At 39.0% G+C, this 19363-nt stretch overlaps 1 protein-coding gene across 1 annotated transcript in view; it reads left to right on the top strand.

The window, feature by feature from the left end:
• The first annotated feature begins 3907 nt into the window (after window positions 1-3907).
• CCDC122 (coiled-coil domain containing 122) overlaps window positions 3908-19363 on the top strand; it is an 82307-nt gene continuing 66851 nt past the window's right edge. Inside the window, exon 1 of the mRNA XM_084767147.1 lies at window positions 3908-4065. The gene's annotated coding sequence lies outside the window, so the exon portion shown is untranslated. The remainder of the gene's footprint in view (window positions 4066-19363) is intronic.

Here is a 19363-nt window from a genome sequence, read left to right as displayed (position 1 = left end):
AAGTACTGCAAGCTCTTTGCCAATGTTTATTTTCTCCCCACAACAAGGCAATATCAGCATTAGTGAAAAGTACCACAACCTCAGCTACTTGACGAAGTCTCATTTTTCCCTTCAGCATCAATTCAGAAATATTTTATTTTATAAGAATTTTTAAAATTATTTATTTATTTATTCACCTTACATCCTGATCATAGGATCATAGGATGACATCCTCCTCCTCCCCCCCTCATCCATCTATTGCCCTGCCCAGACTCCTAAGAAAGGGGACCCTCTCACTCACCAACCCAACACAGTGCATCAAATCACAACAGGCCTTTGTTCATCTTCTTCCTCTTTGGGCTGGTAAGGCAGCCCTGCCAAAAGGAAATGTCCAAGAAGGAGACAACATAATCCATGTCAGAGATAGTCATTGCTCCCCTTACTAGGGGACCCAAGTGAAAACTGAGCTGCCCATCAGCTACATCTGTGTAGGGGGCCTATGCGCAGTTCATGCAGGGTTCTTGCTTGGTGCTTTGGTCTCTGTAAGCCCCTATGGGCCCTGGTGAGTGGTCTGTGTTGGTCTTCTTGTGGAGCTCCAGTCTCTGCTTGGTTCTTTTATCCTTCCTTCACTCTTCCACAAGGTCAATTCTCAACTTTATATGGAAAGACAAAAAACCCAGAATAGCTAAAACAATCTCTTTTTTTAACCTTTATTTATTTATTTATTTATTTATTTTTATTAATTTATTCATATTACATCTCGATTGTTAGCCCTTCCCCTGTTTCCTCCCATTCTTCCCTCCCTCCCACTTCCCCCCTTCTCCCCTCCCCTATGTCTGTGATTGAGGGAGACCTCCTCCCCTATATATGCTCTTAGACTATCAAGTCTCTTCTTGGTAACTTGCTATCCCTCCTCTGAGTGCCGCCAGGCCTCCCCATCCAGGGGACATGGTCAGAAAAGGGGCACCAGAGTTCGTGTGAGAGTCAGTTCACCCACAAGCAAAAAGAAACAAACGGTATATACTCACTTATATCAAAACACTATTCCAAGGGGTACATACCATGAAAAACTTTACTTACCAAGAAAGTGGGTCAGAGGAGAGGACATCCTATTGAGACTTTAGGTGAGAGTAGCATGGAAGAATCGAAGGATCCACAGGGTCCTGGAAACCTACAAGAAGAACTTTATGACAGGCAGATCTGGGTCCTGGGGTCCTCCTCAAACTAAGGCACCAGCCAAGGAGAATATAGGCAATAAACTTCAAACCCCTACCAAGACCTAGCTAAAACAATCTTATATATACAATAAAAGATCCTCAGGAGGAATCACCATAGCCGATCTCAGGCTGTACTATAGAACAATAGTAATTGAACCAGCACGGTACTGGCCCAGCAATAGGCTGATTGATCGGTGGAATCAAAGCGAAGACCCATTCGATTTGATGACCTATATATTTTCTATATAGGTTTTTAATTTTTAATTTTGTTTTCAATTGTAATTTTGTTTGTGTGGATACAATCTTCCCTCTGCATATGAATTCTGGTGAGAGAATGAGGAGACGGCAAGATGACTAGGATACAGGCCATCTTTGGATCAGTACAATCTAGATGTGAATCTTGTAGTTTCTTTCCTACCAGAACCAATTTCCTTTCAGCTTCAGCTGATACTTTTCTTGGACTGTTTAAGTCCTTATCATCTTGTGAAGTTTGAATTAAATCCCTTAGCTCTTGAGTTCTCAAATCAATTGTACGTAAATTAGTACATAGCTAGTTAGTATCTCCCAGCAATTTCTGAAAATCATTAAGAGTCCTTAATTGGTCTCTCCTGGTTTGTATTTTCTGTGGTCGAATCCTTTGTATGCCTATCTTATATCCCAGGGAGTTAATAGCATCTCCTCTTTGTATTCTTTTCAGGAGTGATTTGTAATCCAACCAACAAGGAAAGGTTCTCTTGATTTCACCAAACATTTTTTTCTCTAAATCACCTGAATTAGTCAGAAAGATATCATCCATATAATGATAAATTATGGATTGAGGAAATTGTTTATGAGTATTTTCTAATGGCTGTTGTACAAAATATTGGCATAAAGTTGGACTAGTTAACATCCCTGTGGTAAGGCCTTCCAGTGGTACCTCTTTGTTAGACAATCTTTCCTGAAGGTAGGTACTGAGAAAGCAAACCTTTCCCTGTCACATTCATCTAAGGAGAGAGTGTGAAAGCAATCCTTTGACTCAATAAAAGGCCAGTCCTTAGGTGGCAAGGCAGGCAATGGGATTCCAGGCTATAGAGGGTCCATTGGCTGAATGACCTTACTAACTGCTCTCAGATCCATCAACATCCTCCATTTGCCAGATTGCTTTTTGATGGCAAATGCAGGAGAATTCCGAGGACTGGTGGATCCTCTATATGTTGATCCTCCGGCTGCCCTTGGACTAGCTGCTCTGTGCTTGTAACTTTTCTTGTGTCATAGGCCATTGTTGTATCTAAACCCGTATGTCAGGTTTTCCTTTAGTGGCAGGGGCAGCTTGTGTCTTATCAGCAGTGGCTTCCCTGCACAAGGTCGAGCAGGCAGCCTCTGTGGTGTCCTGTCTATGGACACTGTGTGCAGTCAGCAACTGTCTTTGATAACAACTTTTATTTATTAGAGGCATCCCTCCCTTACGAGCCTGTGTCTAAAGCTGAAGGGATGGTAATCTGTGCTTCCCATTGCTGCAATGAGTCTCTTCCCTTTAACTTCATAGATCAATGAGCCACATATGGCCTTGACCTTCCTACTTGTCCTTCTGGTCCTACACACTTAATCCATTTTAAACTTTGTTTTACTTGAGACAATGTCCCAATCTCTAGGAGCAGTGTAGATACTGTTTGAAGTGGACAATTGGGTGCCAGGAATCTTGGGGAATTGTTACATTTGCCCCAGTATCCAGTAATCCCTCAATCTCAATGTCATCTAACTGCGATTTTCACTTCAGCCTCTTATCATTTATAGGCATTTGCCAAAATATTTGTCCTTCGGTATATCTTCAGCACCACTTATTTTATCCCTAGGAATATCTTTGTCTCTGTAAGATGGTTTTTCTTTTTTTCTTTTTTTGTTTTTTGTTTTTTGTTTTTGTTTTTTTTTTCCAAGACAGGGTTTCTCTGTGTAGCCTTAGCTGTCCTGGACTCACTTTGTAGACCAGGCTGGCCAGAACTCACAGAGATCTGCCTGCCTCTGCCTCCCGAGTGCTGGGATTACAGGCATGCGCCACCACGCCCGGCTAAGATGGTTTTTCTAAGTCTTCAGTAGCCCTGTTTTTCCTATCAGACCTTGAATTTTCTAGTTGTCCTTTAGAATAATCCCTTTTTTTGTGTGAACAGAAAATAAATATCTTATGTTATTTTTTTGTTGGGCATTGAGTGAAGCCACTTTGTCAGTTTTCTGAAATTAAGGAGTTGCCTTGGATACCCTTGGGTGACCTACACTCATGAGCCACATGACCATTCCTTCCACATCTTTTAAATTTCATAGGTAATCTTTTCCCTGAATTATTATCATTATAGAAGGATTTATTTTTAGAAATGGTTTACTCACCATCCTTTAGAGAATGACTTGAATTTTCATAGCCACAGCAGAGGGCATTTCGTGTCTGGGTGTCTCTTGTAGCTGTTTGTCCAACTATAACTGAATCATGAGCATTTATTTCTATGTCTGCAGTAACTTTAATTCATTCATGACTAGGTGGAGATCTTTCCTTCAAGGGTCTAATAGCCCTTTGTATTCAACATTAGCATTTTCAAAAGCTAGAGATGAAAGTAGAATTTCTCCAGCATTTGGATCTGCTACTGTTCTATTCAGAACTTTAGTTAATCATTGTAGAAAGTCTGTGAAAGATTCATTTGAACCTTGGGTTATCTTTGTCCCTGTTGTTCAAGCTTGTCCCAAGCATTGAAGGCTGTTGTTCAGCATTGCTCTAGAACAGCTCCATAAGTGAGTCTTTGCTTTTCCACCATGCCAGGCATTGCCATTGTGGGCCCAGCTCTAGAATGGCTATCATCAAATCCCTCCAATCTTTTGGAGTTTCCAGTCCTGTGTGGCCCAGTTAGTAAGTATCTCTTTAACAAATGGTGAGTGTAAGCCATAACTGGTTAATGCCTCCTTAAATCTTTTTAAATTTTGTGTGTCTAGATTGCCATCCAAAATCCTGATAACCTTGTGGATTTTCCTCATTTCCTGGTAGTTCCCTTATCAAGGCTGGAAAAAATCATTTTAGTTTGTTGTTGTTGTTGGCGGTGGTGGTGGTGGTGTTTGTTTGTTTGTTTTTAGCAGATACAGACTTTCCTGTGGTCTTGTTACAAAGTAGTGTTGCATGTTCTGGCCCCTTTTCTTCTGCTTCTATCTTAGTATTTACCTCAATTTTATTTTGAAATTTTTGTAAATTTTCCTCTGAGATTTGTCTCCAAATTTTATCCTTTTCCATTTTTTTGTATTATTATCATCTTAGTATCCTTATTCTTATCTATAATCCAATTTCTCTCTTAAATTTTTTCCAAATTTTATTATTTTCATTTTGCTTTATCCCTTATACCTTTAGCATTTTCCTCAGTTCAATCTATAAATCTTTGTAATTTTTCTATAATGCCATTTCTTTTGAAGAGGTATAGAAGGCAAAGGTGGTTATTAAAGTAAAAATAATAGTCACAATCAGTAACATGATTGATCTCTCTCTGTCTCTGTGTCTCTGTCTCTGTGTCTGTGTCTCTGTCTCTCCCTCTCTCTCTCTCTCTCTCTCTCTCTCTCTCTCTCTCTCTCTCTCTCTTTCTCCCTCCCTCCCTCCCTCTCCTTCTCTTATTTGTATCTTGGCATCATTCAAAAGAGCATTAAACAAACTCCAAAAACTGCATTATTATGTCTTTCATCTTTATATGCCTATTTTTCTCAAGCCCATCAACCTTAAAACTATTTATATTTGTCTACAAAAATTTAACTCCAATTTTCTCCCTTTATAACATAAAAACATAAAATTTACCTTTTCTGGAGCTTCCTTGTGTTTAGTTTCCCTTTGCTGTTCAGTACAGAACAGTGCAGCACTTTTGCCCTGAAGAAGGAGCAATCTGATTCTTCCCGCATAGCAGGTTGTTGCTCTCTGTAGGCTCTACCTGGCTTTAGGCTAATGATGTCACCAGCTGTACTGCAGAGGTCTTCTGCAGTCCCATGAGTGGGCCCTGGGGAGGGATTCCCCCACCTAGCTCTCTCTAGTGGGCTGTGCTTGGAAGAAGTCACCACTGGTAGTACAAACCAAAACTGTTCTGTGGTCCTGGCTCTATGCAGCATGCGGTGCCACCCTGAACTGGGCTGGCATGACTGCTGAGCTGCCTATTTGAAGAGGTTTAGTGGCTCTATCTGGTACTTTTTCTCAGGTTAGCTTTGATTCTAAGCCCCACGTTGTGTGCCAAGTGTATGAGTTTATCTAATAAAGCAACAATTTTCTTTAATCTGCTAGCTTCCAAAATAATTGACACAGAGAGACTGTGAATTATTTTACAAGCTAAAGTATTGGAGTTGGGCAGATTTCAACCCTCTAAATGTCAGAGACATAAGGATAAGTTGTAGAGACTTTGCTTGACAAAGATCTCTGGCTGATCACCACTGACCAAATGTTACATATGGCCCACGTGTAATTTTGCCTAAAAATTACTTTGAATTCTATTTTTTCTCCTAAAACTGCCTTTCTGTCTATTTCTCAGCCCTAATGAAATTCTCACTGGAAAACTCTTCCCCACAGAGAATGTTGAAAGAAGGCATCTGGCCAAAGGCTTGAGACAATGAGAGTCTTGGCTCTGCCTGTTGTGTGAAGTCACACAGCAACTGCTTAAAAAGAGAATAGGACTTTGATATAATAGTACCTGGTTAGAGGCTGTTAGATGTAGAAAAGAAAACTTGTTTCTTTAGGATCTGCTTTGAAAGCAATAGAAGGTGGGCTTGGAGCATCATGCTTTACAGATATTTTACAACAGAGGACCTTTGGCTTTTAGCCTAGGCTTGGACAGCACACCTGTTGGTTTGGGAATGGAAGTAAGTGAGGTATTTTCTGTGTTAAAGACATTTAGTTCAAGCTATGTTGCTACGACAATAACATAAACACAATGGCTTTAGGCCAGGGAAATTTATGATTAAACTTTTTCCAAGTATTGCTTAAGAAATAATAATCAGGTCATGCTGACCATTGCTTAGAAGTTGATTTTTGCTATATGCCTTATTGTAGGTTATACAGAACTGTTTGTTTTTCTTTGTTAGATTGTTTTATTACTCTGTTGATTTTTAAATGCTCTATTGATTGTAAATGATTTAAAAAATCATGATGTAATCTATAATATAAAAAAAATGAATTTCACTTTAAATAAAGTACTGGGGTTGACGCAAGGAGCAAGAGACAAAAAAAAAGCGAAAGAAAAATAAAGTTCTTCTAGGCTACAAGACCTTTCAGTTTTTGAACCACAATTTATGCCTAGGTCTCAGGATTTCTTTTTTCCTCCATTCCTAAATCTCTCCTCAGCAACTAGTTCCTTTAGCTAGTTTTTCAGCCAATGGTTGGTGTCCCTTAACCAGCTATTCACTGTCTGCTCAACTCTCCCTACCAGGGAACCACTAAGACCTTTCTTCCCTCTTCTTTGCTGGTTCCTGGACTGCTGGATCTAAGGTATTTCACTATCCCTCAGCTACACAATCCACATTACTTGCAAGTAGGTCATCCTTACTGGGCTTAATCTGTCCATCCAACGGCTACTTCCTTGTCCATCCTCTGTCACGTCCACCTCCCTCTTACCTTGTGGTCTCTCAACTCCAGCCTGAGATCCCCAAACTCCACCTCCCGTTCTTCCGTCAAATCCCAACCTTTATCATTTTTTATTAACCAATCACTTTAAATTAGGTGAAACAAGGTTTACACAAGAAGGGCAGGTGAATGAGAGAATGTGCCCATCTGGGAAGCAACCAGCTCTTGGGGGCCAGTGACTAGTATTAGAATACATAGCATCAGACCAAGGCCCGATATGCCTACTACCCACAGAATCCAGAAAATGAAGTCGTTAGCCCCTGAAAGTGGGGCTACAGACAGTTGTGAGTTGCCATTTGCATGCTGGGGATTGAACCAGGTTCTCTGGAAGAGCAGCCAGTGTTCTCAACCAGTGTCTCCAGACTCCATTGTTTTCTTTTAATCTATGTGCCTATATCACTCTCATATTCTTTCTTTCCGAAAGCACCAACCATCCGAGGCTTTTCTTCCCTCTCTCCTCACACCTGCCATGTGCATAAGAGAATAGAGAATTGACAATATTAATTTTAAAATGAGTATATACATATTTATATTATTACTGGTCGAGTATGCTTAATTTTAAGATTAAAATATTAGATTTTATAATCTTTTGAGTTGAATATTTAATTGTCTTCATTTTGTCTGTAAAGGTGTTTAATGCAGCACATGTTTCTTCAGCTGACTCCATTGACTTTGATATTTTCTCATTATTATTATCTTCTAGAAACTGCAGGTTCATCTTACTTTAAATATTTTTAAAGATTAATTTTATTCCTCTGTTGAGAATTCTCTGTTAAGTTCCAAGCCCATTTGGCAATTGGGTTGTTTGGTTTTGTGGTGTTTAATTTCTTGAGTTCTTTATATATTTTGGATATTAAACCTTTGTCAGATGAAGGGTTGGTGAAGATCTTTTCCCAGTCTGTAGGCTGTTGCTTTGTTCTACTGACTGTGTCTCCTGCCTTACAGAAGCTTCTCAGCCTCATGAGGTCCCATTTATTAATTGTTGACATGAAAGCCTGGGCTGTTGGTGTACTGTTCAGGAAGTTGTTTCCTGTGCCTATGTGTCCCAGGCTCTTCCCCACTTTTTCCTCTAACTAGGTTAATGTCTCTGGTTTTAAGTTGAGGTCTTTAATCCACTTGGACTTGAGTTTTGTGCATAGTGACAAATAAGGGTCTAATTGCATTTTTCTACATGTAGACATCCAGTTAGACCAGCACCATTTGTTGAAGATGCTAGCATTTTTCCATTGAATAGATTTGGCTTCTTTGTCAAAAATCAAGTGAGCAAATGTGTGTGGATTCATCTCTGGGTCTTCAATTTGATTCCATTGATCCACCAGCCTATTGCTTTGCCAGTACCATGTTGTTTTAATTACTGTTGCTCTGTAGTACAGCTTGAGATCAGGTCACAACAGGGACATATGCTCAACCATGTTCATAGCTGCTTTATATATAATAGCCAGAACATGGAAACAGCCTAAGTGTCCCTCAGTAGAAGAATGGACTAAGAATCTGTGGTACATTTACACTATGGAATAGTACTCAGCTATTAAAAACAAGGAATTCCTGAAATTTGTGGACAAATGGATTGATCTAGAAATTATCATAATGAGTGAGCTCACCCAGAAGCAAAAAGAGACAAACGGTATATACTCACTTATATCAAAACACTAGTCCAAGGAATACATACCATGAAAAATTTTACTTACCAAGAAAGTGGGTCAGAGGAGAGGACATCCTATTGAGACTTTAGGTGAGAGTAGCATGGAAGAATGGGGAAATAGTAGGACCCACAGGGTCCTGGAAACCTACAAGAAGAACTTTATGACAGGCAGATCTGGGTCCTGGGGTCCTCCTCAAACTAAGGCACCAGCCAAGGAGAATATAGGCAGTAAACTTCAAACCCCTACCAAGACCTAGCCGACGAACAGGATATTCTCCACCGTTGAGTGGAGAGTGAGAGCTGACTATCACACAAACTCTGGTGCCCCTTTTCTGACCATGTCCCCTGGATGGGGAGGCCTGGCGGCACTCACAGGAAAGATAGCAAGTTACCAAGAAGAGACTCGATATTCTAAGAGCATATATAGGGGGAGGAAGTCTCCCTCAATCACAGACATAGGGGAGGGGAGAAGGGGGGAAGTGGGAGGGAGGGAAGAATGGGAGGAAACAGGGGAAGGGCTAACAATCGAGATGTAATATGAATAAATTAATAAAAAATGTAATTAAAAAAAGATTAATTTTATTTTATGTATATGGGTGTTTGGCCTATACATGTGTCTATTAACCACATGTATGCAAAGTCCTTGGAGGTCAGAAGAGAGTACTAGATATAGGTAGTTAATAGTTGTCAGGTAGGTACTGGGAACCAAACCCTGGTCCTCTGGAAGAGGAGTCAGAGTTCTTAAGTGCTGAGTCATCTCTCCATCATTTTAATTTGTAATTTCGGTGATTGTTGCATATAGTTGCTTATCTTCATCCTAAGTTCTGCTCCTTTTGGTGATTTGTTCAACCCACCCATGTTCTGGGTGAGTAGGCCACGACCATTCATATTTTCAGAGATTTTTACAATACCAGTTTTTGTTGAAGATGTTATTAGTATCCTTTCCTTTTGTTGTATTTTTAGTCTGTTTGGGGTTTAGAGATGGAGCTCTGAAGTCATGATCTGTAAGCTATTCCAGCAAAAAATCATTTAGTAAAAAAACTTCAGTACACGCGCGCGTGTGTGCATGCGTGTATGAGGGTGTGCATGTGCGTGTACGTGTCTGTCTCTCTCTCTCTGTGTGTGTGTGTGTGTGTGTGTGTGTGTGTGTGTTGGTTTAATAAGAATGGCCCCCATAGGCTCATATATTTGAATGCTTAGTCATCAGAGAGCAGCACTATTTGAGCAGGATTAAGAGGTGTGGCCTTCCTGGAGTAGGTGTGGCCTTGTTGGAGGTATTTGTCATTAAGGTTGGGTAGGCTTTGAGGTTTCAAAAGCCCATGTTAGGCTCCCTTTCTCTCTCTCTCTAGGCCTGTGAGCCAGGATGTAGCGCTCAGATACAGCTTCAGTGCCTGTGCATCACCAAATAGACTACAACTCTGAAACTATAAGCAAGAGCCCAATTAAATGCCCTTTTTAAATGAGTTGCCTTGGTCATGGTATCTCTTCACAGCAATACAATAGTTATTAAGACAGACGTTGGTACCAGGGAGCGATGTATTGCTGTGATACACCTAACCGTGCTGATTTTGGAGGAATATGGAAGACTTTGGGATTTTGGACTAGAAAAGCAGTTGGGAGCTTTAGTGGGGGCTTAATGAGCCATCCAAGAAGGGGCATGGAGGACAGTTCTGGGCTTACTTGAACTGTAGAGGCCTGGCTCAGGGGCTCAGGGACTTTTAGAGAGGATGAATATTAGCCAGCTGGCTTAGAGACCGTGCTCATGGCATTTTGACAAAGAATGCAGTTGTTTCTTGCCTTTGTCCTGAAAAAAAAAATGCCAAAGGCTAAACTGAAGCATTTTGAACTAATGACATTTACAGAGAAGATTAAAAAAAAAACTAGTATTCACTGTGTCATGTGGTTATTAGTGATCAGTCTTATTCAAATGTATAATGGAAAAGAGGAAGCTGGACAAAGAGAAATACAAAATGTACTGTTTTAGGAGAAAAGGGCCACCAGGGGATGTAATGGAGCAAAGTCCTGTGCTCAAGGAGACAACACATTTAAAGAAAACCCTGATGCTGAGTGGGTTGGTACCTCAGAGAGGGGGAGGGGGGGATGTGGGTGTGAGGGTGGGACTAGGAGGAGAGGAGAAGGGAGGGGGCCACGATCAGGCTATAAAGTAATTAAATAAATGAATGAATGAATAAATAAACGAATAAATATATAATGAAACATATATATCATTACATTTTAAAAAAGGAAAAGAAAATGAAAGAAAACCCTGATGATAATTAGAATAAAGGAAGTAGTGACCTCAGGGCAAGACCCCACCCAACTAAGCTTCCAAATTGTAAAAAGGGTAAATAAAGCTCATAGAAATAAAATAGTGACTAAGAAAATATGTGTTAAGTTGTGTGTGTGTGTGTGTGTGTGTGTGTGTGTGTGTGTGTGTGTCTGCTGAAAGGTTCCTATCACTAAACATAGTAATGACTATAAAAACTCAGGTGCCAGCACTGTCAAGGATGAGTAGATACATCGCATTAGCACAGACAAAGGAACTCAAGACTTGTCAAAAGCAAAAGGCAGATGAGATTTTATTCAAGTGGAACTTGGACCACATACTGTTCCAATGATACTTTCAACACACAGATTTGGAAGAGAAATGTAAGATAAGAAGGAGAGAAATAACTACATAAACCTTCAGATGAGTAAGATTTGCAATAAATGACTGAACATTATCAAGGCTAAGTTTTCTCCATGAACTTCAAATAGATGCTCTTTGTAAATGGCATTGATTCCATTATTTGCTAGTTTAGTTGAAAGTCTAAGTGACAGTAACTTTGAATAAAGTTTGAGTTCTAGTCAGTTTTTTTTCTTTTTGTTCTTGTTGGATGTGTTTGTTTTTTGAAACAGGGTTTCTCTGTGTAGCCCTACATGTCCTGGAACTCTCTCTCTCCGTAGACCAGGCTGGTCCTGAACTTAGAGATCAGCCTGTCTATGTCTCCTAAGTGCTGGGGTTAAAATGGTGTACCACTATGCCCAGTTCTAGTCAGTCTTTGTATGTAATCAAACTGTTAGTTTAGGCTCAGCTTACTGGAAATAGGAAATGAAAAAGCACAGGATGATTGAAGCATATGGAGAATGGTAGGAATTAAAAAAGTAGGCCGGGATGAGATCACCCCAACACTTCAGTGAGTGTGTCTTAATTTGGGGAGGTAGTGAAAAAGTCATATCATGATGTTGAGGAATGCAAAGTCAGCCGACTTGCATCTGTAAACAATCAGTAACAGTAGCAAGAGGGGCCTGGATCAGAAATGACTAATGACACAGATAAGATGCAGTGGCTTGAATGTCTGTGGCACTTGAGGCGGGGACATGAGAATTCATGGCTGATATACACTCAGGCAGTAATGTGGGAAAAAGAGAGAAGGAAAGGGAAAGACTCAGAAATATGTTGTGGCTTCAGCTGGGTAACTGTATAAATAACACTTTCATTTATGACATAGAGCACCAGAGGGAGGCAGGGGTTTTGGAGGTTATGAATTAAATTTGCAGATTGCTTTGAGTTGTCACAGGATATGTCCCACAAGTAACTCTAAAACCAAATTTATGTGTGAATTTAAAAATAGAAAACGACCCAAATGATCACTTGTGACTATGGAATATCGAGTATGAAAATAAGGACGATGTGAGCAGAATGAAAAACAACTTTAAGGCTTGTGATTTTTAAAAAGGGAACAGAAGAGCAGAGCATTGCGACATAGGAAGTGTTCAATGTATGATGCAAGTTTTCAGAAAAGGGCCATAAAACTCAATCACCAGGGGCTGGAGGAAAAGCATCGTCAGTACAGTATTTACTGTGTGAGCAGGACGTTCATCCTCTGCACCCACATAAAAGCTGAAGTCAGGCCCAGTGGATGTGTTTGTAATCCCAACACTGGGAGCAGGAGACAGGAGGCTTGCTAGCCAGACCCAGTAAACGCCAGGTTCTATGAGAGAATCTGTCCTAACCAAGAAGGTGGAAAGCAATGGAGAAAGGCACTGACAATGACCAGTGGCTTCCTAGACACACACACACACACACACACACACACACACACACACACACACACACACATGAACACACAATACACTCATGCCTACAGAAAAATAAAGCCTGTTAATTGTCACCATCAAAAAAATTCCCTTTCTACAGAAGTGTCTCATTAATTAGAAGTCCTCATGGGGTGGAGAGTAGAAAGGAATGTGGTATTGAGCTACAGAATTTGCTGGAAATCTTAATTGAGTAATAGAGCAACTGCACACACAACCTTTTTAGAATTAAATAAAACAACCCAGTCAGCTACAGATACAGAAGGGGCATGATTCACTTCAGATATTTGGGCCAAGGCACAGGGAGGGTGACCTAAGAACTTCTTTTCTCTGCAAAGAAAATATAAAAACAAAAAGTATCTCTTAATCCAATTGACACACAATCATCGTGTTCAAAATAAATGTAACTTGGAAAAAGTAGTATTGGTGGGTCTCTTTTTGCTTCATTAAGCAATGGCCAGACACACAGAATAATGCACAGCCAACAGCAATAGCCTCATCCTTGACGTCAGAGTAAACTTTAAAAACAGCGACAATAATATAAACGCACACATCCTAGCCCAGGGTTCCCGTAAACACATCCAGCAAGCATACACACCCTGCTTCCTGTTCATCACTGCAACCAAGCTTTTAAAAAACCTCTAATAACAGTGCATCCGGTGTTTGTGTATATGGATTTGCATTATTTAAAGATGCTAAATGCCACACATAGTCACAGATATATTTCTATTTTGCATTTAATCCTTATATCCATACATATAGACATCAGCACAGTGATAGCTGAGCAGTGATCCTTAAAGTGCTGAACTTCCATATATTGGTGAGATTTTCTATGAGTTACTATGAAAGATATTGGATATATTATTGATATAAATTTAAGAGAATCAAATGACAACCAATCATAAACCCACTAGGAGACACACTATGATATAGATTATATGTCATTGTCCTTTTATCCCAGCGTTTGAATAAGTGTGTATTTAGATTTTTGTCACATGACACAGTTTAAGTATTCCTGAGTTTCCCTCTGCTAAACACACACACACACACACACACACACACACACACACACACACACACACATCTACTTAGAGAAATGTAAATACTAGCACTACTGTATTTGCTGTATTGCTGTATTGGGAGTTCTTGAGTGAGTCTATTTGAGCTAAAATATGTTCTGCCGAAAGGGATACAAATATGTTCATTCACTTTAAATACCCTTCCTTTTTGCACAAGTAAATAACAGAGATTAACATTTGTTTATCTTCATGCCAAGAAACACCATAGCTAATTGTAAAACATTGAATAGTGCCTCCTACTGGTAAAATAATTTCATTTGTTTTATAAAGCTTATCCATTCTTTGGGCAGCAGCAAAAAAAAAAAAAAAAAAAAAAAAAAAAAAAAAAAAACTATATGTGAAGAGGGTCATGAAAAATTGGGCAAGTTGCCAGTAGCTTCTTAATGTATAACAATAAACAATGAATTCAAAATTTAATTACACAATGATTCCAAAAGCATAGGCAATAAATAGGAAACTTGTTTTTGGAATGCCATAGTACATAATGCAAAGTATGGCTGCCTAAATTTATAAGCTTCAGACAAAATAATACAGTGAAGAATTAGAAATAGCCAGTCTTTCTAAAAGTGTGAGAGCAATCTCTATTCTTTATGTTTCATAAGGAAAATAATACTTTATATGAATTTGAAAATCTGTATTTTTTTCTATTTAATGACTTCCTTGAATGTGGAGAAATAAAATTTCATGCTGGGCTATGGGATGCACAAAAGATTAAACTAAGCAAGGCTATCCAGGTGTGGCAGGCCCCTACTGAATGCTACTCTGCACTGGGCAGAAAGAACATCTCGATAGCCACACAGCTCTCTCATACCTACCCCAGCACCAAATATATGAAAAGAGTATTAGCAGAAAGTTTAAAGTAAAGCTTAAAGAGCTCTGAGTAGTCATAAAGTCTGAAAGGAAATTAGAGGTTGTAAAACACATTTTCAAATCTTACCTCATCACAAATTATATGATTCTAACCTTTACAAATGAGGCTCAGTTTCTCATTTGAACAAAAGGCTCAATACCTGACCTATTGATTTTATAGAAACTATAAAAGTACACTAAGACAGTGTGTGTAAAAATCTTTTGTAATCATCAAAAATGCAGACTATGTAGGAAATATATAAGAAATAAAAAATGTAATTGGTCATGCCAATCACTGCCTGCAGAACTTTCCACAGTTAATCCTCTGCTTTCTTTTAAGTTCTCACTTTTTTTCCTGAAATTTTCTGAATACCTTCAATACATGTGTTGACCGTTTTAAACAATCATACTTTTAATTCCTAGGATTAAATAATTTCCTGGGTTCTCTCTTATTCTTCAAATGCATGCATGTGTTGTGGGAGGGTCCATCCTTGGACCTCATACTCACCCCAGTTTTCATCCAGACAATGCAATCTGATGCAAGAGACTCAAGTATCTATCCTTCATGGCCAACTTCCAAACCTGTTTTGTCCCAGGCTCCATTATAAATCCCAGGACCATATTTTCAACCATTGACCAAATATTTCTATGTGGATATCATTCTTTTTGGATAAAAGTGAAACTTACTGTCTTTCTTCTAATCCCAACCCACCTCATACCTTTTGTTCTTAATGCTCAGTCGCTGGGTAAACAAAACTCAGAGAAATTTCTCCCTTCTGCTTCACCTCCCATGTCCATGATCTTGTGAAAGATCTATTGAACCCGCCTCCGAAATGTTGCTCTAATCAATCTGTCCTCAAAGCCATCTGAGATTCTGCATCCCCAACTGAGACTGTTACTTCTTTGTAAAAAAATTTCAGACTGTTTCTATTCAACATCTTTGGGTGCTTACACATGCATCTTATTAAGCAGGCTGTTCTATTTTGATGCCAAGTCATTGCCAAAAAGCACTCCAATTTTTCTGCCATATGATTTGGGATCCCTATAACTCATTTCCATGCTATCTGTCTAGTCCTCTGCTTATACTCTTCTCTGCCTTGAGTAAGTTATAAGCTGTCAGTTTCATTTCCTAGTTCATGATGTTTTCTCTCTCTCTCTGCTATGACTGTACTTTGTCAAAAAATCTGTACATGGGAACAGAGCAGTGGTTCTCAACCTGTGGATTGAGAACCACTGAGGTGAATGACCCTTTCATGGGGACCTACGGCTATCAGAAAACACAGATATTTATGTTATGATTCATAACAGTAACAAAATTACAGTTATAAAGTAACAATAGAAATAATTTTATGGTTGGTGGACACTCCAACATGAGGAACTGTACTAAAGGGTGGCAGCATTAGGAACGTTGAGGACCACTGGGCTAGAAAGATGAGTCAGTGGCGTACAGTGTGTGCTGCTCTCGTTGGTTCTCAGCACCACAGCTATCATGTAATTCGAGCTCCAAAAGATTTGACGCCTTCTGTCCTCCGCAGGCATCTGCACGCATTTGTGCACACAGACACACTGAGATATACACACATACATACATTTAAACACCCTTTAAAAATCTGTGCATGTTTTGGGCCCATATAAAATATTGTTTTCTCCATAATAACTTCTTTCTCCTGACCTCTAAGTAAAAATAACCCTTGCACATGCAGTACTCATCGGTTTTTTTTATTTAAATTTCAGTTGTAGAAATAGTATATCTCAACAAGAAATTTTAAAACATTGAGGAAATATCCAGCAAAGTTTTTGAAACCAAAGAGAATAAGATAGAAATTCTGGGAATGAAAGAAACAAACAATCAAGTCAAAAGTCACATTAGAAGCCAGGCGCAGTAGTGCACGCCTGTAATCCCAGTACTCAAGGAGGCAGAAACAGAGGCATTTCTGTAAATTCAATGCCATCCTGGTCTACAAAGTGAGTCCAGGACAGCCAAGACTACACAGAGAGTCCAGAAAAACAAACAACTTCAAAAAGCCTGGGGTACATTCAAAAGACAAAACCTAAGAACCAAATGGAGTAGAAGGAGCTGAGATAAGGTCAAAAGGCATAGATAATTTATTCAATTAACTTATAGAAGAAAGTCCTCTAAACTTAGAGAAAGAAATCAACATGTAAACACAAAAGGCATTGAGAAACCCAAAGAGATGTGGCCAGAGAAATTCTCCACAACACACCACAGTCACAATGTTACAGCCAGAAGCAAAGACTAAAAGCCAAGGGGAAAAATCCCAGCTCATGTTCAAAGTGAGAAACATCATAATAACATCAAATCAAAAAAAAAAAAAAAACATGAAGTCAGGAATGTATGCAATTGGATATTTCAAGCTCTGGAAGAAAATGACTGTTGTCAAAGTTTTAGAGCCAAAAAATATTTTAAACTAATGGGTACATTAAGGCAATTAGTAACAACTAAGCCAATATTTCAGACAATTCTTAAAGGAATATTAAATATGTAGAAAAAGACAAAGTCTCATTAAGAAAAGACCATATTCCATGAGCGATCAAAAAGAGTTGGGAAGAAGGGAACCAGGTGCAATGCAGAAAACCCCTAACACTAACAGAGGAGGAAGACCAGAAATACTATAATCTAACCAACCAGAAAATCAACTCACAAGATCTTAGGGAATAACCCTAAGTACAAATGATCTCAAGTAAACATCAAAAAGACAACCCAAACCCAAAACTAGCTAAAAGAGATAAACAGAAGAAACAATTCACCAGGGAGATCCAACACCTGTAAGTATTCCTCTCTGAATATTAGGACTACAAAGTCCATAAGACCAGCACTGAAAGGCATAACACTTCCCACAATTGTGGCACAACAATGAAGACAGACATGGGCTCTTCCAATCTGAAACTGGCAAAGAAACTTGAAAGCTAAGTGACACCGCAGATCAACTGGAATGAATTGGTGTCTGTCCAACAGAGAGTGAGCATACTTAGCAGAACAAGAACTGAACACTCTCTAAAACCGATCACAGAAAAACCTTAGCAAGTACAATAAAATAAAATAAAATACAAAAGAAAGGAACAATCATACCCTTTATCTTATGAGACCACAGTGCAATACAACTAAAAATCATCCAGAGGAATACAGAAACTACACATAGGCTTGGAGACTGAACGGTGAGTCATGGGGGGAAAAAGTCATGAGGAACTTAGAAACATTCCTAGGATCATATGTAAAATGAAAGCACAATCGATCAGATCTTCTAGAATACAGTCAAGGGCTTCCTAAGAAAGTTTACAATGACTTACCAAAATTAAAGTCAGAAGACACAAACTACTTAAACAGACCTATAATTAGCAAAACATCAAAGCGCTAATTAAATTTCTCCAAAGGAAATCCTAGGGCTATGTGGATTCATTGCTAAGTTGTACCAGTCTTTTAAGGAAGATCTAACACCAACACTGCAAAGCTTTCCATGAGCTAGAAAGAGCAGGGATACCACCAAACTCTTCCTGCAGATCAAAGACCCTAATCTGAAATTCTGATGCTGCTAGAGGAAAAGATTCCAAGAATTTGCAAATGGATTACACACACACACACACACACACACACACACACACACACACACACACACACACACACACAAAGGTTTTGCATAGCCAAGGGAACTCTCCGCAGGAGAACAAGCATCTTACAGAGCAGAACAGAATCTTTGCCAGTTATACTTCAAACAGGGGCTTAGCATCTGTCCAGAACATGAAAAAAAAAAATAAATCAAAACTAAACACCAAAACAGCCTGTCAATTGATGAGCTCATGAAATGAACAGATGGTTCCCAAAAGAATCACAAACATCCAAAACAATATTGAAAATGCATCCAACACCTTTAGCCTGCAGAGACACGACAGGTAAAACAGTTTCAAGAGTCTACCTAACTCTAGTCAGAATGGCTACTACCAAGAGAAAAGAATAAGAAAGCTGGAGAGATGGCTCAGTGGTTTGGAACACTGGCAGCTCTTCCTGATGACCCAAGTTTGATTCCCAACATCCACACTGCGGCTAAACCATCTGTAACTCCAGTCTCTGGGGATCTAACATTCTCTCTGGCTGCTCTGGTCACTGCACATATGTGGTGCACATACATATATGCAGGTAAAATAATTTTACACATTAAAAATAAGTAAATAAAAGAAAAGAATGACAACAAATGCTGATAAGGACATGGGGAAAGTTTAAGTCTTATTCACTGTTGGTAGGAATGTCTTCTGGAACAGCCATTATAGAAGTCAGCATGGAGCTTACACAAAAAATAAACAGTGAGGATATGAGGCGTGAAGGTGACATGTTTGGAAAAACTGGGGAAGAGTTGGAGGAGGAAATGAAGGATGGTTATGATCATATTTTACTGTAAACTTGCATTACATTCTCAAAAGAAAATATTTAAAAGAAACAAAACAAAAATAGAACAGCTTTATGACCCAGTTATTTTGCCTCTGGGCAGCATACACCCCAAAGACTGTATCCTGCTACAAAGATTTGTAGGCATGCGCATTTACTGCTAGTCTAGTCACAATAGCAAGGATTTGCAGTTAGCCTAGATGTTCATCAACAAATAAATGGATAACAAAAATACAATATATCACAAAATATTTTATTTAGCCTTAATGAAATTATCAAATTTGTAGGAAAATTGATGAATCTGGAATTATTGAACAAAATAATCTAGACTCAGAATAACAAACAATGCATGCGCTCTCATATATATATATATCCTAACCTTTAATGTTTATGTAAACATACACATATATGTGCATGCACAGGCATTGAAACTAGAAAGGGAATATAAGAAGGGAAAAGGGGAACAGAGGAAGCGAGGGGTCACTAACAGAACACACGAGATAAAAGAGGGCCTACTGGGAG

The sequence above is a fragment of the Acomys minous genome (assembly GCF_964271855.1).
Source record: "Acomys minous genome assembly, chromosome: 18".
Classification (NCBI taxonomy): Eukaryota; Metazoa; Chordata; class Mammalia; order Rodentia; family Muridae; genus Acomys; species Acomys minous.
This window is presented reverse-complemented; position numbering and strand designations above follow the sequence as displayed.